General features: G+C 41.4%; 1 pseudogene; it reads left to right on the plus strand.

Moving 5' to 3' along the window:
* Positions 1-9,436: 9,436 nt before the first annotated feature.
* On the plus strand, positions 9,437-10,114 carry LOC101547818 (transmembrane protein 183-like; annotated as a pseudogene).
* Positions 10,115-14,713: the final 4,599 nt, after the last annotated feature.

The following is a 14,713-nucleotide window of genomic DNA, read 5'->3' on the forward strand; positions in this document are numbered from 1 at the left end:
CACAGATATGATAGTGCCAGCAGAAGGGTTGGGGATGAGGGAACTTTGGGCTTCATTCAAGTGAGCCCCAGTCTTCACAGGGCAGTGAAGGCACCAACATTCACATTACATTCAGCACCAGGATCATCCCCACTTTATGTTGATAGAATTTCACACCCAGAATATGGAGATGGACTCTCCTTGGATGATAAGTTTCCCTTCTCAGTATTGACTGTGCCACTGGATTGGTTATGGGTCTAATCATACTGGAACATGTAGACCCAGTAGTTAAGGTCAACCATATGGTCATTGGGAGCCAGAGTTTGCACTTTTCTAGAATTAAGTTTTTATTACCAATACGTGTTAAATCTTGTTGAATGATTTCTCTGCATCTCTTCATAGGATCATATAATTTTTATCTTTGCTTATATTAATGTTGTATATCACATTAATTGACTTGCATATAGTGAACCATCCCTTAATCCTTGGGATAAATCCCATTTAACCATAGTGTGTGATATTTTTAATATATCATTGAATTTGGTTCACTGAGATTTTGTTGACCTTTGCACCTATGTTTATCAAGAATGTTGTTCTGTGGCACAACTGGACAGCCACATGCAAAAGAATGGGCTTAGACCTCAACCTGACACCAGGCACAAAAGTCAGATCAAAATGGATTAAAGACCTCAACGTCAGACCACAAACCATAAGGTACATTGAAGACAAGGTCGGCAAAACCCTCCACGATATTGAAGATAAAGGTATCTTCAAAGATGACACGGAACTAAGCAATCTAGTAGAAACAGAGATCAACAGATGGGACTACATTAAACTAAAAAGCTTCTGCACCGCAAAAGATACAGTGACCAGAATACAATATCTACTGAATGGGAAAGGATATTTACACAATACCCATCAGATAAGGGGTTGATATCAATGGTATATAAAGCACTGGTTGAACTCTACAAGAAGAAAACATCCAACCCCATCAGAAAATGGGGTGAAGAAATGAACAGAAACTTTCCCAAGGAAGAGATACGAATGGCCAAAAGGCACATGAAAAAGTGCTCTACATCACTAATCATCAGGGAGATGCAGATCAAAACAACCATGAGATACCACCTCACACCACAGAGACTAGCACACATCCAAAAGAACAAAAGCAACCGCTGTTGGAGAGGATGTGGGGAGAAAGGGACCCTTCTACACTGCTGGTGGGAATGCCGACTGGTTCAGCCCTTTTGGAAAACAATATGGACGCTTCTCAAAAAATTAGAAATTGAGCTCCCATTTGACCCAGCAATACCACTGCTGGGAATATATCCCAGAGAAGCAAAAAAGTATAGTCGAAATGACATCTGCACTTATATGTTCATTGCAGCACTGTTTACAATAGCCAGAATCTGGAAAAAACCCGAGTGCCCTAGAACAGATGACTGGTTGAAGAAACTTTGGTACATCTATACAATGGAATACTATGCAGCTGTTAGGAAAAAAGGAGGTCATGAATTTTGCATATAAGTGGATCGGCATGGAAAGTATCATGCTAAGTGAAATGAGTCAGAAAGAGAAAGACAGACATAGAAAGATTGCACTCATCTGTGGAATATAGAATAACAGAGTAGGAGACTAACACCCAAGAATAGAAGAATAGTAGAAATAAGTACCAGGAGGTTGACTCCATGGCTTGGAAGCTGGCCTCACATTCTGGGGAGAGGGCAACTCAGAGAAGGGATCATCAAGTATAATGCGGTTGGAGGCCATGCAGGGGAAGGATGAGGCGGGCTGACCATAGACTAGAGACTGAACACAGTGGCCACTCAACACCTCTATTGTGAACCACAACACCTAATTAGAGAGAGAGAACAAAAGGAAATGCCCTGCCACAGTGGCAGGGTGGGGTGGGGGGAGATGGGATTGGGGAGGGTAGGAGGAATGCTGGGTTTACGGGTGGTGGAGAATGGGCACTGGTGAAGGGATGGGTCCTCAATCTTTGTATGGGGGAAACATGAGCACAAAAATGTATAAATCTGTAACTGTACCCTCACGGTGATTCACTAATTAAAAATAAATAAATTAAAATAAATAAATAAATAGATAAAAGAAAGACACAGACTACAAAAATAAAAGAGAGAATGTTGGTCTGTGGGGTAAATCAGAGAGGGTTAGTTTGTCCTGTTTCCTACCCAAGCAGAGTTCCCGGCAGCTGCTTGCTTCCATAATCTAAAATTGCTGCCATACGCCCGGTCTGATTCCACCATCTCAGGATGCACCTCACCAAGATATAATCTGCTGAAAATTCAGGTATGCAGGTTTTGTGATTGAAATATTCAGACTTTCTTGGGGTCAGGGTAGGCCACCTTCCCCCATCTCCCTGTACTTTCAGAAGCTCTGGCAGTCACATTCACACCCAAAAGCGGCCTCCAATTGAAAAGCTACTCCAGCCTTACTGTCCAGATAAAAATACTGAATGCCCTGAACAAACACCATTACCTCTTAGCACCTGTACTACAAATCATCACTGTATCACTGTATCACTGTCATACTGTTGTTCATCGATTTGCTGGAGCGGACACCACTAATATCTGCATCGTCCCAGCTCTGAGATTTTAGCAGCCTCTCCTTACTCACCTTTCCCAATGATTGGAGGCTCTTTCAGGGTCAGGGGAATGAAACCTGTTATTGTTACTGTATTTGGCATATCAAATACACCACAGGGAGTTTGCCAGGTTCTTCCTATGCAGGTCGGATACTCTTCAGCAGCTTGCCAGGCTCTCCGAGAGGGACGGAGAATGTATATCAGAGAATACAAGCAAGTATGTTAAAACCAAACACATGTGTGCCGCTTAAGGCACATCAGTGGGCTAGACTATTAGCAGTTACACAGCCGCTCAAGGCCACACATTTCCGGGAGCTTTGTTTTATATAATCTCTGGATCTTGGCCATTGATGGGATTACATGGTGCCGGAGGCAGTTTGTGGGTATGACTGCCAAACTACTGGAAAATGGGGTTATGTGTGGAGGACGCCCAGTCCCAATCTGAGCAGGCTTGGAAATCTCAGCCCCAGGTCCTGCTTGCTTGGGTTCCTCTGCTGGTTCCTTTATGCATGAAACTTGTCCAAGCATGTGCAGAGTGGCCTTGAGCATGGATGTAGCTGGGTTCTGGAGGTTTTCGGCATCAAGGCTCTACTTGGGGCCCAGAGGGAAACTCAACCCGCCCCCCTCTGAGGGGCCCCGGTGAAGAAAGCCTGGCACGGGTGTAGGAGATTCTTAGCCATCAAAGACTTAATTGTGTGATATTTGAATTATACACAAAGAATGCTCTCCACCCCCCCCCCATAAATCCTGCATCACTCCTTAATGTAATGGGCGTTTTTACAATAGATGTTCCTTCTGGAGTAAGTCAAGAAAAACATGTTTTAAGTTGGTAAGAATTGAAGCCTATCCTGCCCTCTCAGTCAGACAGATTATTTTTTTGCTATTTGGGCCACACCCAGCAATGCTCAGGGGTTACTCCTGGTTCTGCACTAAGGAATTACTTCTGGCAGTGCTTGGGGGACCATATGGGATGCTGGGGATCGAACCTAGGCTAACCACGTGCAAGGCAAATGCCCTATCCACTGTATTATCTTTCCAGCCTCCTAGACTGATTGCTTTTGAAGTGGAATGTCACACAGACTTTCTTGCCCCTAGAAAGCACCAGATCCAGTGATCCAGGCCCTGGAGAAAGGGGTCCTTTTTAATGCTGTCCCCATTAGCACCCATGATTCTCCTCCTTGCATGCCTCTGAACACGGGGCTCTGGCCTCAAATCATAATACACCAAGGAAAAAGAGAGAGAAAGCAAGAAGGAAGGTGTCTCCCATAGAGGGAGGCTGGGGGTCGGGGGATGGGGTGTTGGGGGGATGGTGGGATGGTGGTAGGGAAACTGACATTGGTGGAGAGAAATGTACACTGGTGGAGAGATGGGTGCTGAATCATTGTATGGCTGAAACCTAATTATGAACAGTTTTGTAATGGTCTATCATGGATATTCAATTAAAAAAATTTTAAAGAAACGTGGAGTTCATGTCCAATTCAATTAGCTTAACTAATGCCTAAATAAATAGCAGTACTCTTACATTAAATAAAAAAAAAGAAAAATGTTGGTCTGTTATTTTCTTTCATAGTGATATCTCTATCTGCTTTTGGTTTCAGAAGAATAGTTACTTCATAGTTGTTTGGGAAAGTTTCTATATTTTCAACTTTCTGGAAGAGTCTGAGAACTGAAAATAGGTCTTTGAAGGTTTGAAATAATTCACTTATGAATCTATCTGAGTTTGGGATTTTGTTTTGGAGGAGAATTTTGATTGCATGTTAACAATTGATTTATTCAGGTGTTCTGTTTTTCCCTTATTCAATATTGGGAGGTTATAGAATTTCAAAAATCCATTTGTTTCTTCAAATTCTCTAATTACATGGTGTATAGTTGTTTATAATATTCTCTTATGATCTTTTATATTTGTGTACTACCTGTCACAACTTCTTTCTTTTAATTAATAACCCAATTTATTGGCGCTTTCTCTCTCTCCTTTTCTTCTATTTTAGTCTGGATAACAATTTTTGATCTGACTTATTATTTCCAAAATCAGCTCTTGGTTTTTCCAAACCAATTATTATTTCCAAACCAATCAGAATTTGGTTTTCATTGATTTTTTTTTTTTGTGTGTGTGTTTCTATATAAACAGTTTTCACTCTATGTTTCACTTAAGGTTTTCACTCCTTTGGCTAACTTTGAGTTCCCTTGCTAGGTATATTCTGATTTCATCTTCAACACCCTAGTTATTCAGTAGTGTAATGTTTAGTTTCCAAGTATTTGAGGTTTTTTCCAGGTTTCTATTGTGGTTTATTTCCATCCTCAAAGAATTGTAGTTGAGAAGATACTTGATTTGGTTTATATTCTTTTGATTTTATGGAGACACGTTTTGTGTTCCAGCATATGCTCTATTCTGGAGAATATCTCCCAAGTGCACTGAAGAAGACTGTGTGCTCAGCCTTTTGTGGGGGTGGAGAGCCATATACATATATTATTTATATATAATTTGATATATATTATATATTTAAATTTATAAACTGATATTTATATACTTTATACATAATTATAGAAATATTTTATATGGGTTATGTGTTTTGGTATAATTATATATTTATATATAAATCAAACCTGTATCTTCATTTCTTTCTATAGGGACAATGCTTCTGTACTTTTTTGGCTCTAGGTTATATATCAAGCATGGAGGGGGAAGTGTTAAAATTTCTTCATAAATTGCCAATGCTAACAATTTATTTTTTCATGTCTATTTGTAGTTGCCTTTGTATATTTTGATGGCATTCACTTGGTGCATATATGTTAATTAGTGCTGTCTTTTTGACGTGTGTTTATATATATATATATCTTGATCATTAATCACTATACAATGTCCATATATTTCCCATACAAGCATTTATAATATTCATCTGAGGCACGATGATTGACAATACTCTTAGTTATAGGGCTTCATGCAAACCATGTTCCAACATCACAACCTCCCCAGGAGTGTCTATGTCCCTCCACTAACATTTCAGTATCCTCTGCCAAGGTAAGTTCAGTTCTGTAGACCAGTTCTCATTTCCTGTTACTTTGACCATCTGTTATTCCCTTATAAATGTTTCTTTATATCTCATACATGATAGAGATAATTCCTTACCTGTCCTTCTCCTGACTAACTTTACTCATCACAGTACTTTCCAGACATACCCATGTAGTGGCAAAATGCTTGACTTCGTTTTTTCTTAAATCTGAGCAGTCTTGCATTGTGTATCCACGGTTTCTTTGTTTTTGTTTTTAAATATGTTATTAAAGAAATGCCATTTACAAAGTTGTTGATTGCTGAGCGTTAGGCATACAATATTGCAGTACCAATCCCACCAGCAGGGTCAACTTCCCTCCATCAGTGTTCTCAGATTCCCTCCCATCTCCCCAGCATGTCACCTTGATAGGCACATTTTTAAGTTTGGTTGTTATACTTTGGATCTTATATTCTCAGTGTTGTTTACTCTGTGGTTTAGATACATAACTATACTACTCCTCTATACACTACCGAATTTACCCAAGGCCCTTGACCTCTCTCTCCCCCTTTACTTCCCATCCGCCTCTTCTTCCCCACTTGATTTCTTTCCTTTCTTCCTGTACTCTGGAATCAAGGGTGATCTAGGTTCCCTCTTTTTACTACATTGCATTACCATGTCCAGTTATTCTGTAGCACTGTAGCACTGTCATCCTGTTGTTTATTGATTAGCTCGAGCATGCACCAGTCTCCATTGTGAGACTTGTTACTGTTTTTGGAATATCGAAAGCGCCATGGCTAGCTTGCCAGGCTCTGCCATGCGGGCAGGATATTCTCGATAGCTTGCCAGGCTCTCTGAGAAGGACGGAGGAATTGAACCCGGGTTGGCTGCATGCAAGGCAGATGCTTTACCTGCTGTGCTATCGCTCCAGCAAGACCATCCTGTGTTTGTTCTTCTGGTTCTTTTAACATGAAAACAGGCACCAGAGATTTTGGGGAAAAGCGGGCCTTGTCTAGGATAGTTTATTTATTTATTTATTTATTTATCTATTTATTTTTGGTCACATGCAGCGACCTCAGGGGTTGCTCTTGGCTCTGCACTCAGGAATAAGGGTGTTCAGGGGACCATATAGGATGCTGGGGATTGAACCTGGTTGACTGCATGTGACGCAAGTGCCCTACCCACTATACTATTCTTCCAGCCCAAGAATCTTCTTTTTATTTCTACATTACTTTAAAAATTAAGATTCCATGGTTTAAATGCTATTAAAATGGTTTCTCGGACACACAAAAGAATCTCAAAACTAAGCAACTCGCTGCAGAGATGCCTCTGGACTTTGCAATAGGTCAATTTCACTGGGTTACTCTAGACAGGAGCAGGTGCTGTTCCTCCACCTGCCCCCTAGGAATCTCAGCAGCCACCATCATCCAGAACTCAATGAGAAGCCCAGGTACATGGGAGCAGTAATGGCAAATGCCAGGCCTCCTGGGATGGGGGAATGGGTGACTCTTCTCATCCCTCTGCCCCAGTGGGACCTTGAGATGGTGTCCACCAACTGTTTCCAGCTACTACTTAAGCTCCTCAACAGTCGTGATCCAGAGACACACAAAAGAATCTCAGAACTGAGCAGCTCCCTGCAGAGACCTCTGCAGATTCTAATTATCTAAAATTTTAGAATTCCAGAAGTGCACGGCTGCTCTTGCAGCCACATGACATCTTATGCTATTCATAACAAGCAGTACAAAATAAATAGTCTAGCATTGCTTTTTTGGCAGGTTCAAGTGGTGGTGGGAAATTTTCAAATAATAATGGTGGGACTGTGTTGAAATATTGAATGTAATCAAAGTAGAGAAAGAGTATTATGGAAATTGTCTGCCACACAGGCAGGGAGAGGGTTAGGAGAGAGGGGGATACTGAGGATTTTGGTGGCAGAAAATGTGCGCTGGTGAAGGGATGGGTGTTTGATCATTGTATGACCGAAACTCAAACATGAAAGCTTTGTGGAAAACAGTTTTCCATCACTTTGCATTAAATCCGTGTTTATCATAACCATTCAGATGTATCTCTTGTAAGCAACAGAAGGTTGATTTTAGTTTTCTTACCCAACAATCACTGTCTTTTGGTTGGGAGTAAGGTCACTGGGATTAAGTGAGATTATTGAAATGGAGTGCTTCATTGTTATCTTTTTATATGGATTCTGAGTGTCTAAGAAATTTTCTTTGTTTCATGGGCATGTTTTATTTCGTCCACTGTACTTAGATATCTTTCTTTTATGTAGCTGGCTGGATTCCAACTGCCTCTTGTTGACTGTCTCTTCTAAGCATATTTGTTTTGAGATTACCATGTATCTTATACATAAGATTTTGAGTCTGTATTCCACTTGAGTTCAATACAAATGAGCCTTGTGTATACCATATAAGACTTACGTATTCCTTTCCTCTTTACCCTCATTTTATGTTGTCTTGCTGATGTTGGTGGGCCCCACGGATAACTTATGTGAAGCAGGGAGGAGAAAGATGGTCACTTTCACTTGATCCGCCTCTGCCACCTGGGACCCAAGGTTACTGGCTTCTTGTCTCACCTCACCGAAAGGAATTTCCAGAGTAGATAAACAGTGAAGTAAATATATTTTATTTGGAGGGTTTTTTTTTTTTTTTTGGTTTTTGGGTCACACCTGGCGATGCACAGGGGTTACTCCTGGCTCTTCACTCAGGAATTACCCCTGGCCGTGCTCAGGGGACCATATGGGATGCTGGGATTCGAACCCGGGTCGGCCGCGTGCAAGGCAAACGCCCTACCCGCTGTGCTATCGCTCCAGCCCCTATTTGGAGGGTTTTAAGGTGTGGGGGTGGAGAGAGTAACAGAGAGAGAGAGAGAGAGAGAGAGAGAGAGAGAGAGAGAGAGAGAGAGAGAGAGAGAGAGAGAGAGAGAGAGAGAGAGAGAGAAATGTGCTCAAGAGAGAATGTGGGTTTCTCCAAGGGCGGAGAAAGCCCTTACACATATCCTAGCATTAGACACAAAAGCATGAAAGTACACATCTCAAGAGGGAAGATTCGGGTGACACATGTGCTCAGGTGCCACGTGTGCTCAGCCATGTGGGCTGAAGGAGCACATGGGCTTGGGCAGCATATGCGCACCCTTCCTTTGTTCAAGGTGACTTTTATAAGGTTTCTCCAACTCGCTTCCATGTGGGTAAAAGCCCGTTGCTAAGGAGGTTACCAGGGAGGTTGGGAGTGGTGATGTTCTTCTTCAGGCTGAGTCACTAAAATTAATCAGATTAAAGGAGAGGTCCGAGGGTATTTGAGGAATTTTTTTCATGGGGAGGGGTCCAATCTCCTCAGGGTCTATTGATGCTCAAGGTCTTAACTGTGTCCACAGAGTGGATCAGCCTTAGAATTTTCCTCCCAGAAGTTTTGTTGATCAAGTTTCATTGCTGAGGGCCTTTCCCTATCTACCTGCCTATATCATTGCCACTTCCAAGAAAGTTTCTTTGCCTCTTATAAGCACTGTAGCACAGTAAGACTGTCGTCCCCATTGTTCATCAATTTGCTTGAGTGGGCACCAGTAACATCTCCATTGTGAGACTTGTTGTTACTGTTTTTGGCATGTCAAGTACACCATGGGTAGCTTGCCAGGCTCTGCCGTGCAGGCAGGATACCCTCGGTAGCTTGCTGGGCTCTCTGAGAGGGACAGAGGAATCAAACCTGGGGTGCCTCTTATCAGTAGACCAAGTAATTAATAGTGGTCAGGAAAGCTGTGGCCTCCTGTATAGGATGCTGTGGAGTCAGGTGGAGCTGGCCTGCAATCCTCCTGGCCAGTGTTCTGGCCCCAGACATGGCCCAGAATCCTCGATTGGCCTTGCCACAACATGATCACCATGCAACCTAAACTGTCAGCCCATGACACCTGCCATGGGTGAATAACTATGGCAGGTTGTTCTGACTTGGATCTCACTGTGATGAGGTTTAGACATATCAAGAAATCTGTTAACAATCCTGTTTATCAGGAAGTAAAATATCTTTGTCACATGGACACCTTCCAGGAAGGTTTATCTGGCACTGGTGAACCCTGTGACATCGTTGTCAGCAATGATGAGATGGGTGCACAGGAGGAGAATATATGAGAGAGGACCATCTCTATAAGAAATAAAAGGAAGAGGCACAAAGAAGATCTGAATAAGACTGGAGAAGAGCATCCTATAGGTATTTGTCTATTGTTGTCTCCCCACATCCATCCTGAGGATGTTGTGAATTATTCCCTGTTTAGTAAGAATGCCTAAACGGTTACCTGCACTGCTTCCTTTTGGACCAGATTGTACTGAAGGCACTACATGCTGGATGATCTTCTGCCTTTTTATAGGCAATCAGAATCAATGGAGAAGCTGCAAATTCTCTGCATCTTTGTAATACAATGTATTTCCTATGTATGAGCCATTTGATGCTCAATCCTTCAGGAATCCAGCCATTACACAAAGTACTCTCAGTACACTAAAAAATTCCAAATACTTTTTTTTTTCTGGTGCAGAAAGATAGTTTGGAGTAGATAAAATCAATTTAAGAATTGAACTTCAGCGCTGGAGTGATAGCACAGCGGGTAGGGCGTTTGCTTTGCAAGCAGCCAACCCGGGTTCAATTCCCAGCATCCCATATGGTCCCCCGAGCATCGCCAGGAGTAATTCCTGAGTGCATGAGTTAGGAGTAACCCCTGTGCATCGCCAGGTGTGACCCAAAAAGCAAAAAAAAAAGAACTGAACTTCAAGTTCAAAGAACAGTCACTGTCACTGTCATCCCGTTGCTCATCCATTTGTTTGAGCAGGCACCAGTAACGTCTCTCATTGTGAGACTTATTGTTACTGTTTTTGGCATGCCGAATATACCACGGGTAGCTTGCCAGGCTCTGCTTTGTGGGCGAGATACTCTCAGTAGCTTGCAGAGCTCTCTGAGAGGGGCAGAAGAATGGAACACGGCCGCATGAAAGGTGAACACCCTACCACTGTGCTATTGCAACAGCCCCAAAGAACAGTACTATAGATTAATGAATAAGTGTATGGGAGGGTTGTAGCTTCCCATTCTCCATTGTATATGCAATTGTCCATACCAACCCAGACTAAGAATGCTACCCATTGTAAGTCACCACCTTCAATTTCATGTTTATGCAATGGAAATTATATATAGCCTTTTTGCCATCTATGCGAGCACAAATTTGCAACATTATCTGTTATACTGATTTCACAAGATTCATTTTTCTCTATGGAGTTAGAAGCTGTAAATTCAACAGGGTGTACAAATCTTTTTGGATCAAGCACACAGTGTTTGGCTCTTTGGTGGAATCCTCAGTATCTGTTCTCTCTGTGAGTATATTTACACTTTCCTAACCTTGAGGTCAGCCCTAAGATAGGAAAAAATTTTAGTAGTCAGATTCCAGTTTGTAAATGGCTCTTGGATTCTATATCTGGATAGTAATTCAATTGCTCTTGAGGTTCCTGAGGCTTCTGTTAGGGGAAGGAGAATGTTTGAATCAAAATAAAAAACAAAAGAATTTTTTTTTTAGTGAAGCAAAATAGTTTTTATTCAAAAAAATTTAAAGACAGAGAGAAAAAGGAATACATATTCAAGAGAAAAAATAGGCTTCTCTCCAGTGGAAGAAGCCAAAACAAGGGACAATTTAAAAATACATTTTAAGTTAAAAATTTGCACTTGAAAGCGGGGGAATCTGGTCTCATTTTCTATGTTAAATCTCATTTGAATTTCCAAACAAGGAAGTTTCAGCATTACCTTATGATCAGAAGTACCTTAGAGGCCTCAAATTATTGCCACTATTGCTTCTAATTTAGCAGTTCCTTAAATTCAAATGAATATTTTCTCTTTTCTTTTCCAAAAAAAAAATTCATTTATGTACTTATTTCTTTTGACTGGAGTGATAGCACAGGCGGTAGGGCGCTTGCCTTGCACGTGGCCGACCCTCGTTCGATTCCTCTGTCCCTTTCGGAGAGCCTGGCAAGCTACCGAGAGTATCCTGCCCGCACGGCAGAGCCTGACAAGCTACTGTGGCGTATTCAATATGCCAAAAACAGTAACAACAAGTCTCACAATGAGACGTTACTGGTGCCCGCTCGAGCAAATTGATGAACAACTGGACGACGGTGCTACAGTACGACAATGCTATTTATTTATTTTGGTTTTTTGAGTCAGGGGTTACTCCTGACTCTGCACTCAGAAATTATTCCTGGCAGTGCTCAGGGCACCATATGGAATGCCAGGGATCAAACCTGGGTTGGCCACATGCAAGGCAAGTGTCCTCCTATCTGGACTATTGCTCAGACTTCTTTCTCTTCCCTTTTACCCTTTTTCAGAAATAAAGCAGATTGCAGGGTTTTACGAATCTTATAAGATTGACTTATGTGTCTTTCTTTTAAAGTTATCTTTGGATATTTAGTGCATAATTACATTGTGCAAAAATAAAACTATTAATAGTCATGTAATTCTATAGCTTTTGTTTATCTGTAAAGCTTTATGCCACCCATTCAAATACAAACAAAAACCTTATTGAATAGAATATTCTTGTTGGGATGTTTATTTCACCCAGTGCTTTTAGTATATAAAACCATTCCCTCTGGTCTGTAGAGTTTTTTTGATGGACTTCTATTGTGAGTCTAAGGGAGCTCCTTTACCTGTAAGTTTTTGCTTTGCTTTGGCTGCACTCAGGATTCTCTCTTTGGCTTTTTCTATTTAAGTATAACATTTCTTTTCTTTTTTTTTTTTTTTTGCTTTTTGGGTCACACCTGGCGGTGCACAGGGGTTACTCCTGGCTCTGCACTCAGGAATCACTCCTGGTGGTGCTCAGGGGACCATATGGGATGCTGGGAATCGAACCCGGGTCGGCCGCGTGCAAGGCAAATGCCCTACCCGCTGTGCTATCGCTCCAGCCCCTAAGTATAACATTTCTTGTAGTTCTTCTATTTGGTTTATTTTGCTTTGAACTCTGAGCTGGGCTAGAGCAATAGCACAGCTGTTGGGCTTTCGCCTTTCATGAGGCCAACCCGTGTTCGATTCCTCCGCCCCTCTCGGAGAGCCTGGCAAGCTACTGAGAGTATGGAGCCCACATGGCAGAGCCTGGCAAGCTACCCGTGCGTATTGAATATGCCAAAAACAGTAACAATAAGTCTCTCAATGAGAGACGTTACTGGTGCCCGCTCGAATAAACTGATAAGCAACGGGACAACAGTGACAGTGACAGTGAACTCTGAGCTGTAGGTAGATGAATCAATCCTCAGAATGGGAAATTCTTTCTTCAGCCAATTATTATTTGATCAGACATTATTATTATTATCAACAATAATAATATCAATATAATTACTATTATTAATAACAATTACTAATAGTAGCAGTATTTGAAGAGTTAACCCAGCAATGCTTAGAAACTACTGGTGGTGCTCATTCATTTGGGATTCCAGTGATCAAACCAGGGCTGGCTGTATGCAAGGCAAGCACCCTACCTGCTGTACTATTTCTGCAGTTCCATACTTTATTATTATCATCATCATCATCATCATCATCATCATTAATCTCTTTCCTCTCTCCCCTAGAACTAAAATTCAGGTGCTATTTTTCTTCAAATTATCATGTAGAGCTATGATGCTGTCTTCATTTTTTTCCATTCTTCTTTTTTAATTGATGGTTTTATGTCTCCTGTTATCCAGCACATTGATTTACTCCTGGGCATCTGTGAATCCTCTGTTAAACTCTTCTAATGAGTTTTTTTTTTTTTTTAGTTCACCTGCCATGCTATTCAATTCAATGAATTTTGATTGCTGCTTTCACATACCCTTTCTCATACATTCTCTATATTTGTTGGAGGTCTATTTTATTGTTCAATTTATTGAACATCGTAAACCTTGTCCTTTCGAAGTCTTCAGAGGTTAGGGAGCTCTTGGGGACTTGGGGATCTTCCTGAGCTTTTTGTCTCTATCCATTAATTATGGTGGGCTCCTTCCTCTACTTCACTGTGTTTGATACACAGTGAGGCCTAGGGATGAGGGTTTGGTTCTAAGCAGACTTGGATAGCAATCTAAGGTTCAAATGCATCAGTTCTACATCAAATCCTGTGGGGTTGTGTTTGTGTTGTTTCTGGCTTCTGCTGAGTATTTTCAGTAGAAATCAGCACTATTTCCCTGAGTTCACAGTTCTTGGTTCCTCAGTCACAGTCCTTGCATTTGGACAGCTATGCACAACAGAACCAGCCTTCCTTATTCTTTGGATCAACTCTCCTCTCTGATTCTGAACGAACTCATGTATTCAAATGCACCGTGGTGGATGGGAAAGCTTTTGTCTTCATGTGGCTCAGGCAGCAGTCAACCTGCCTTCTCAATCTGAAATGTTGGCCTGGGGCTGCAACTGTGCATCCTACTATAAATGCTGGCTTGGGACCCTGCCAGATTTGTCCTCTGCTCAGGCCTTATGCACATGAAGATTCATAAAGCTTCAGGTAGGTTTTCAACTCATTAATTCCTTCTCCTGGCTGAGTGACTGTATCACTCCTCTAATTCTGGGGGTGAGCTACTCAAACTCCTTATTGTTCAGAGGTTACTTAAGCAAAGTCTCTTCTATAATTGTTTACTGGTTACTCCTATTATATTTTCTCCTTGGAGCTTCCTGCAGGATACTGTCTTTTCTTCTGTATTTTATTGCAGTGTAAAGTCTGTGTAACCTCATATGGAGCAATTCTTTGCCATATTGGTCCCACCCCCTTTTTATCCTGGATTGAGTTTTAATAGATAGTTCATGGTAAGTAGTCCAATACTATAGTGGAGAGGACTTATTTTCCTTCTCCTGTCTGAGATGTCTAGGGATGTGAAAGCATTCAGGATTATATCACCACATATGAACCCCATGTGCTTGTGATTCTGGTCTATGTGTTGGTTCTGCATTTACAAATTCAGGGACCTAAGTTCACATACCCAAACTCGGCCTAATGTCTGCAGTTAGATCTTGGATAGAAATATTGCTTTTTCTCCTAGAAAGATAGTTTTTTCCCTCAGATACATTTCTTTATTTTGTATGTCTTTCTAAGAGACAATTTACATATTTTGATTAATATTTTAATTATTTCTATGCAGTTCTTGGACTGGAGCGATAGCACAGCGGGT

Source organism: Sorex araneus, chromosome 8 (genome assembly GCF_027595985.1).
Source record: "Sorex araneus isolate mSorAra2 chromosome 8, mSorAra2.pri, whole genome shotgun sequence".
NCBI lineage: Eukaryota > Metazoa > Chordata > Mammalia > Eulipotyphla > Soricidae > Sorex > Sorex araneus.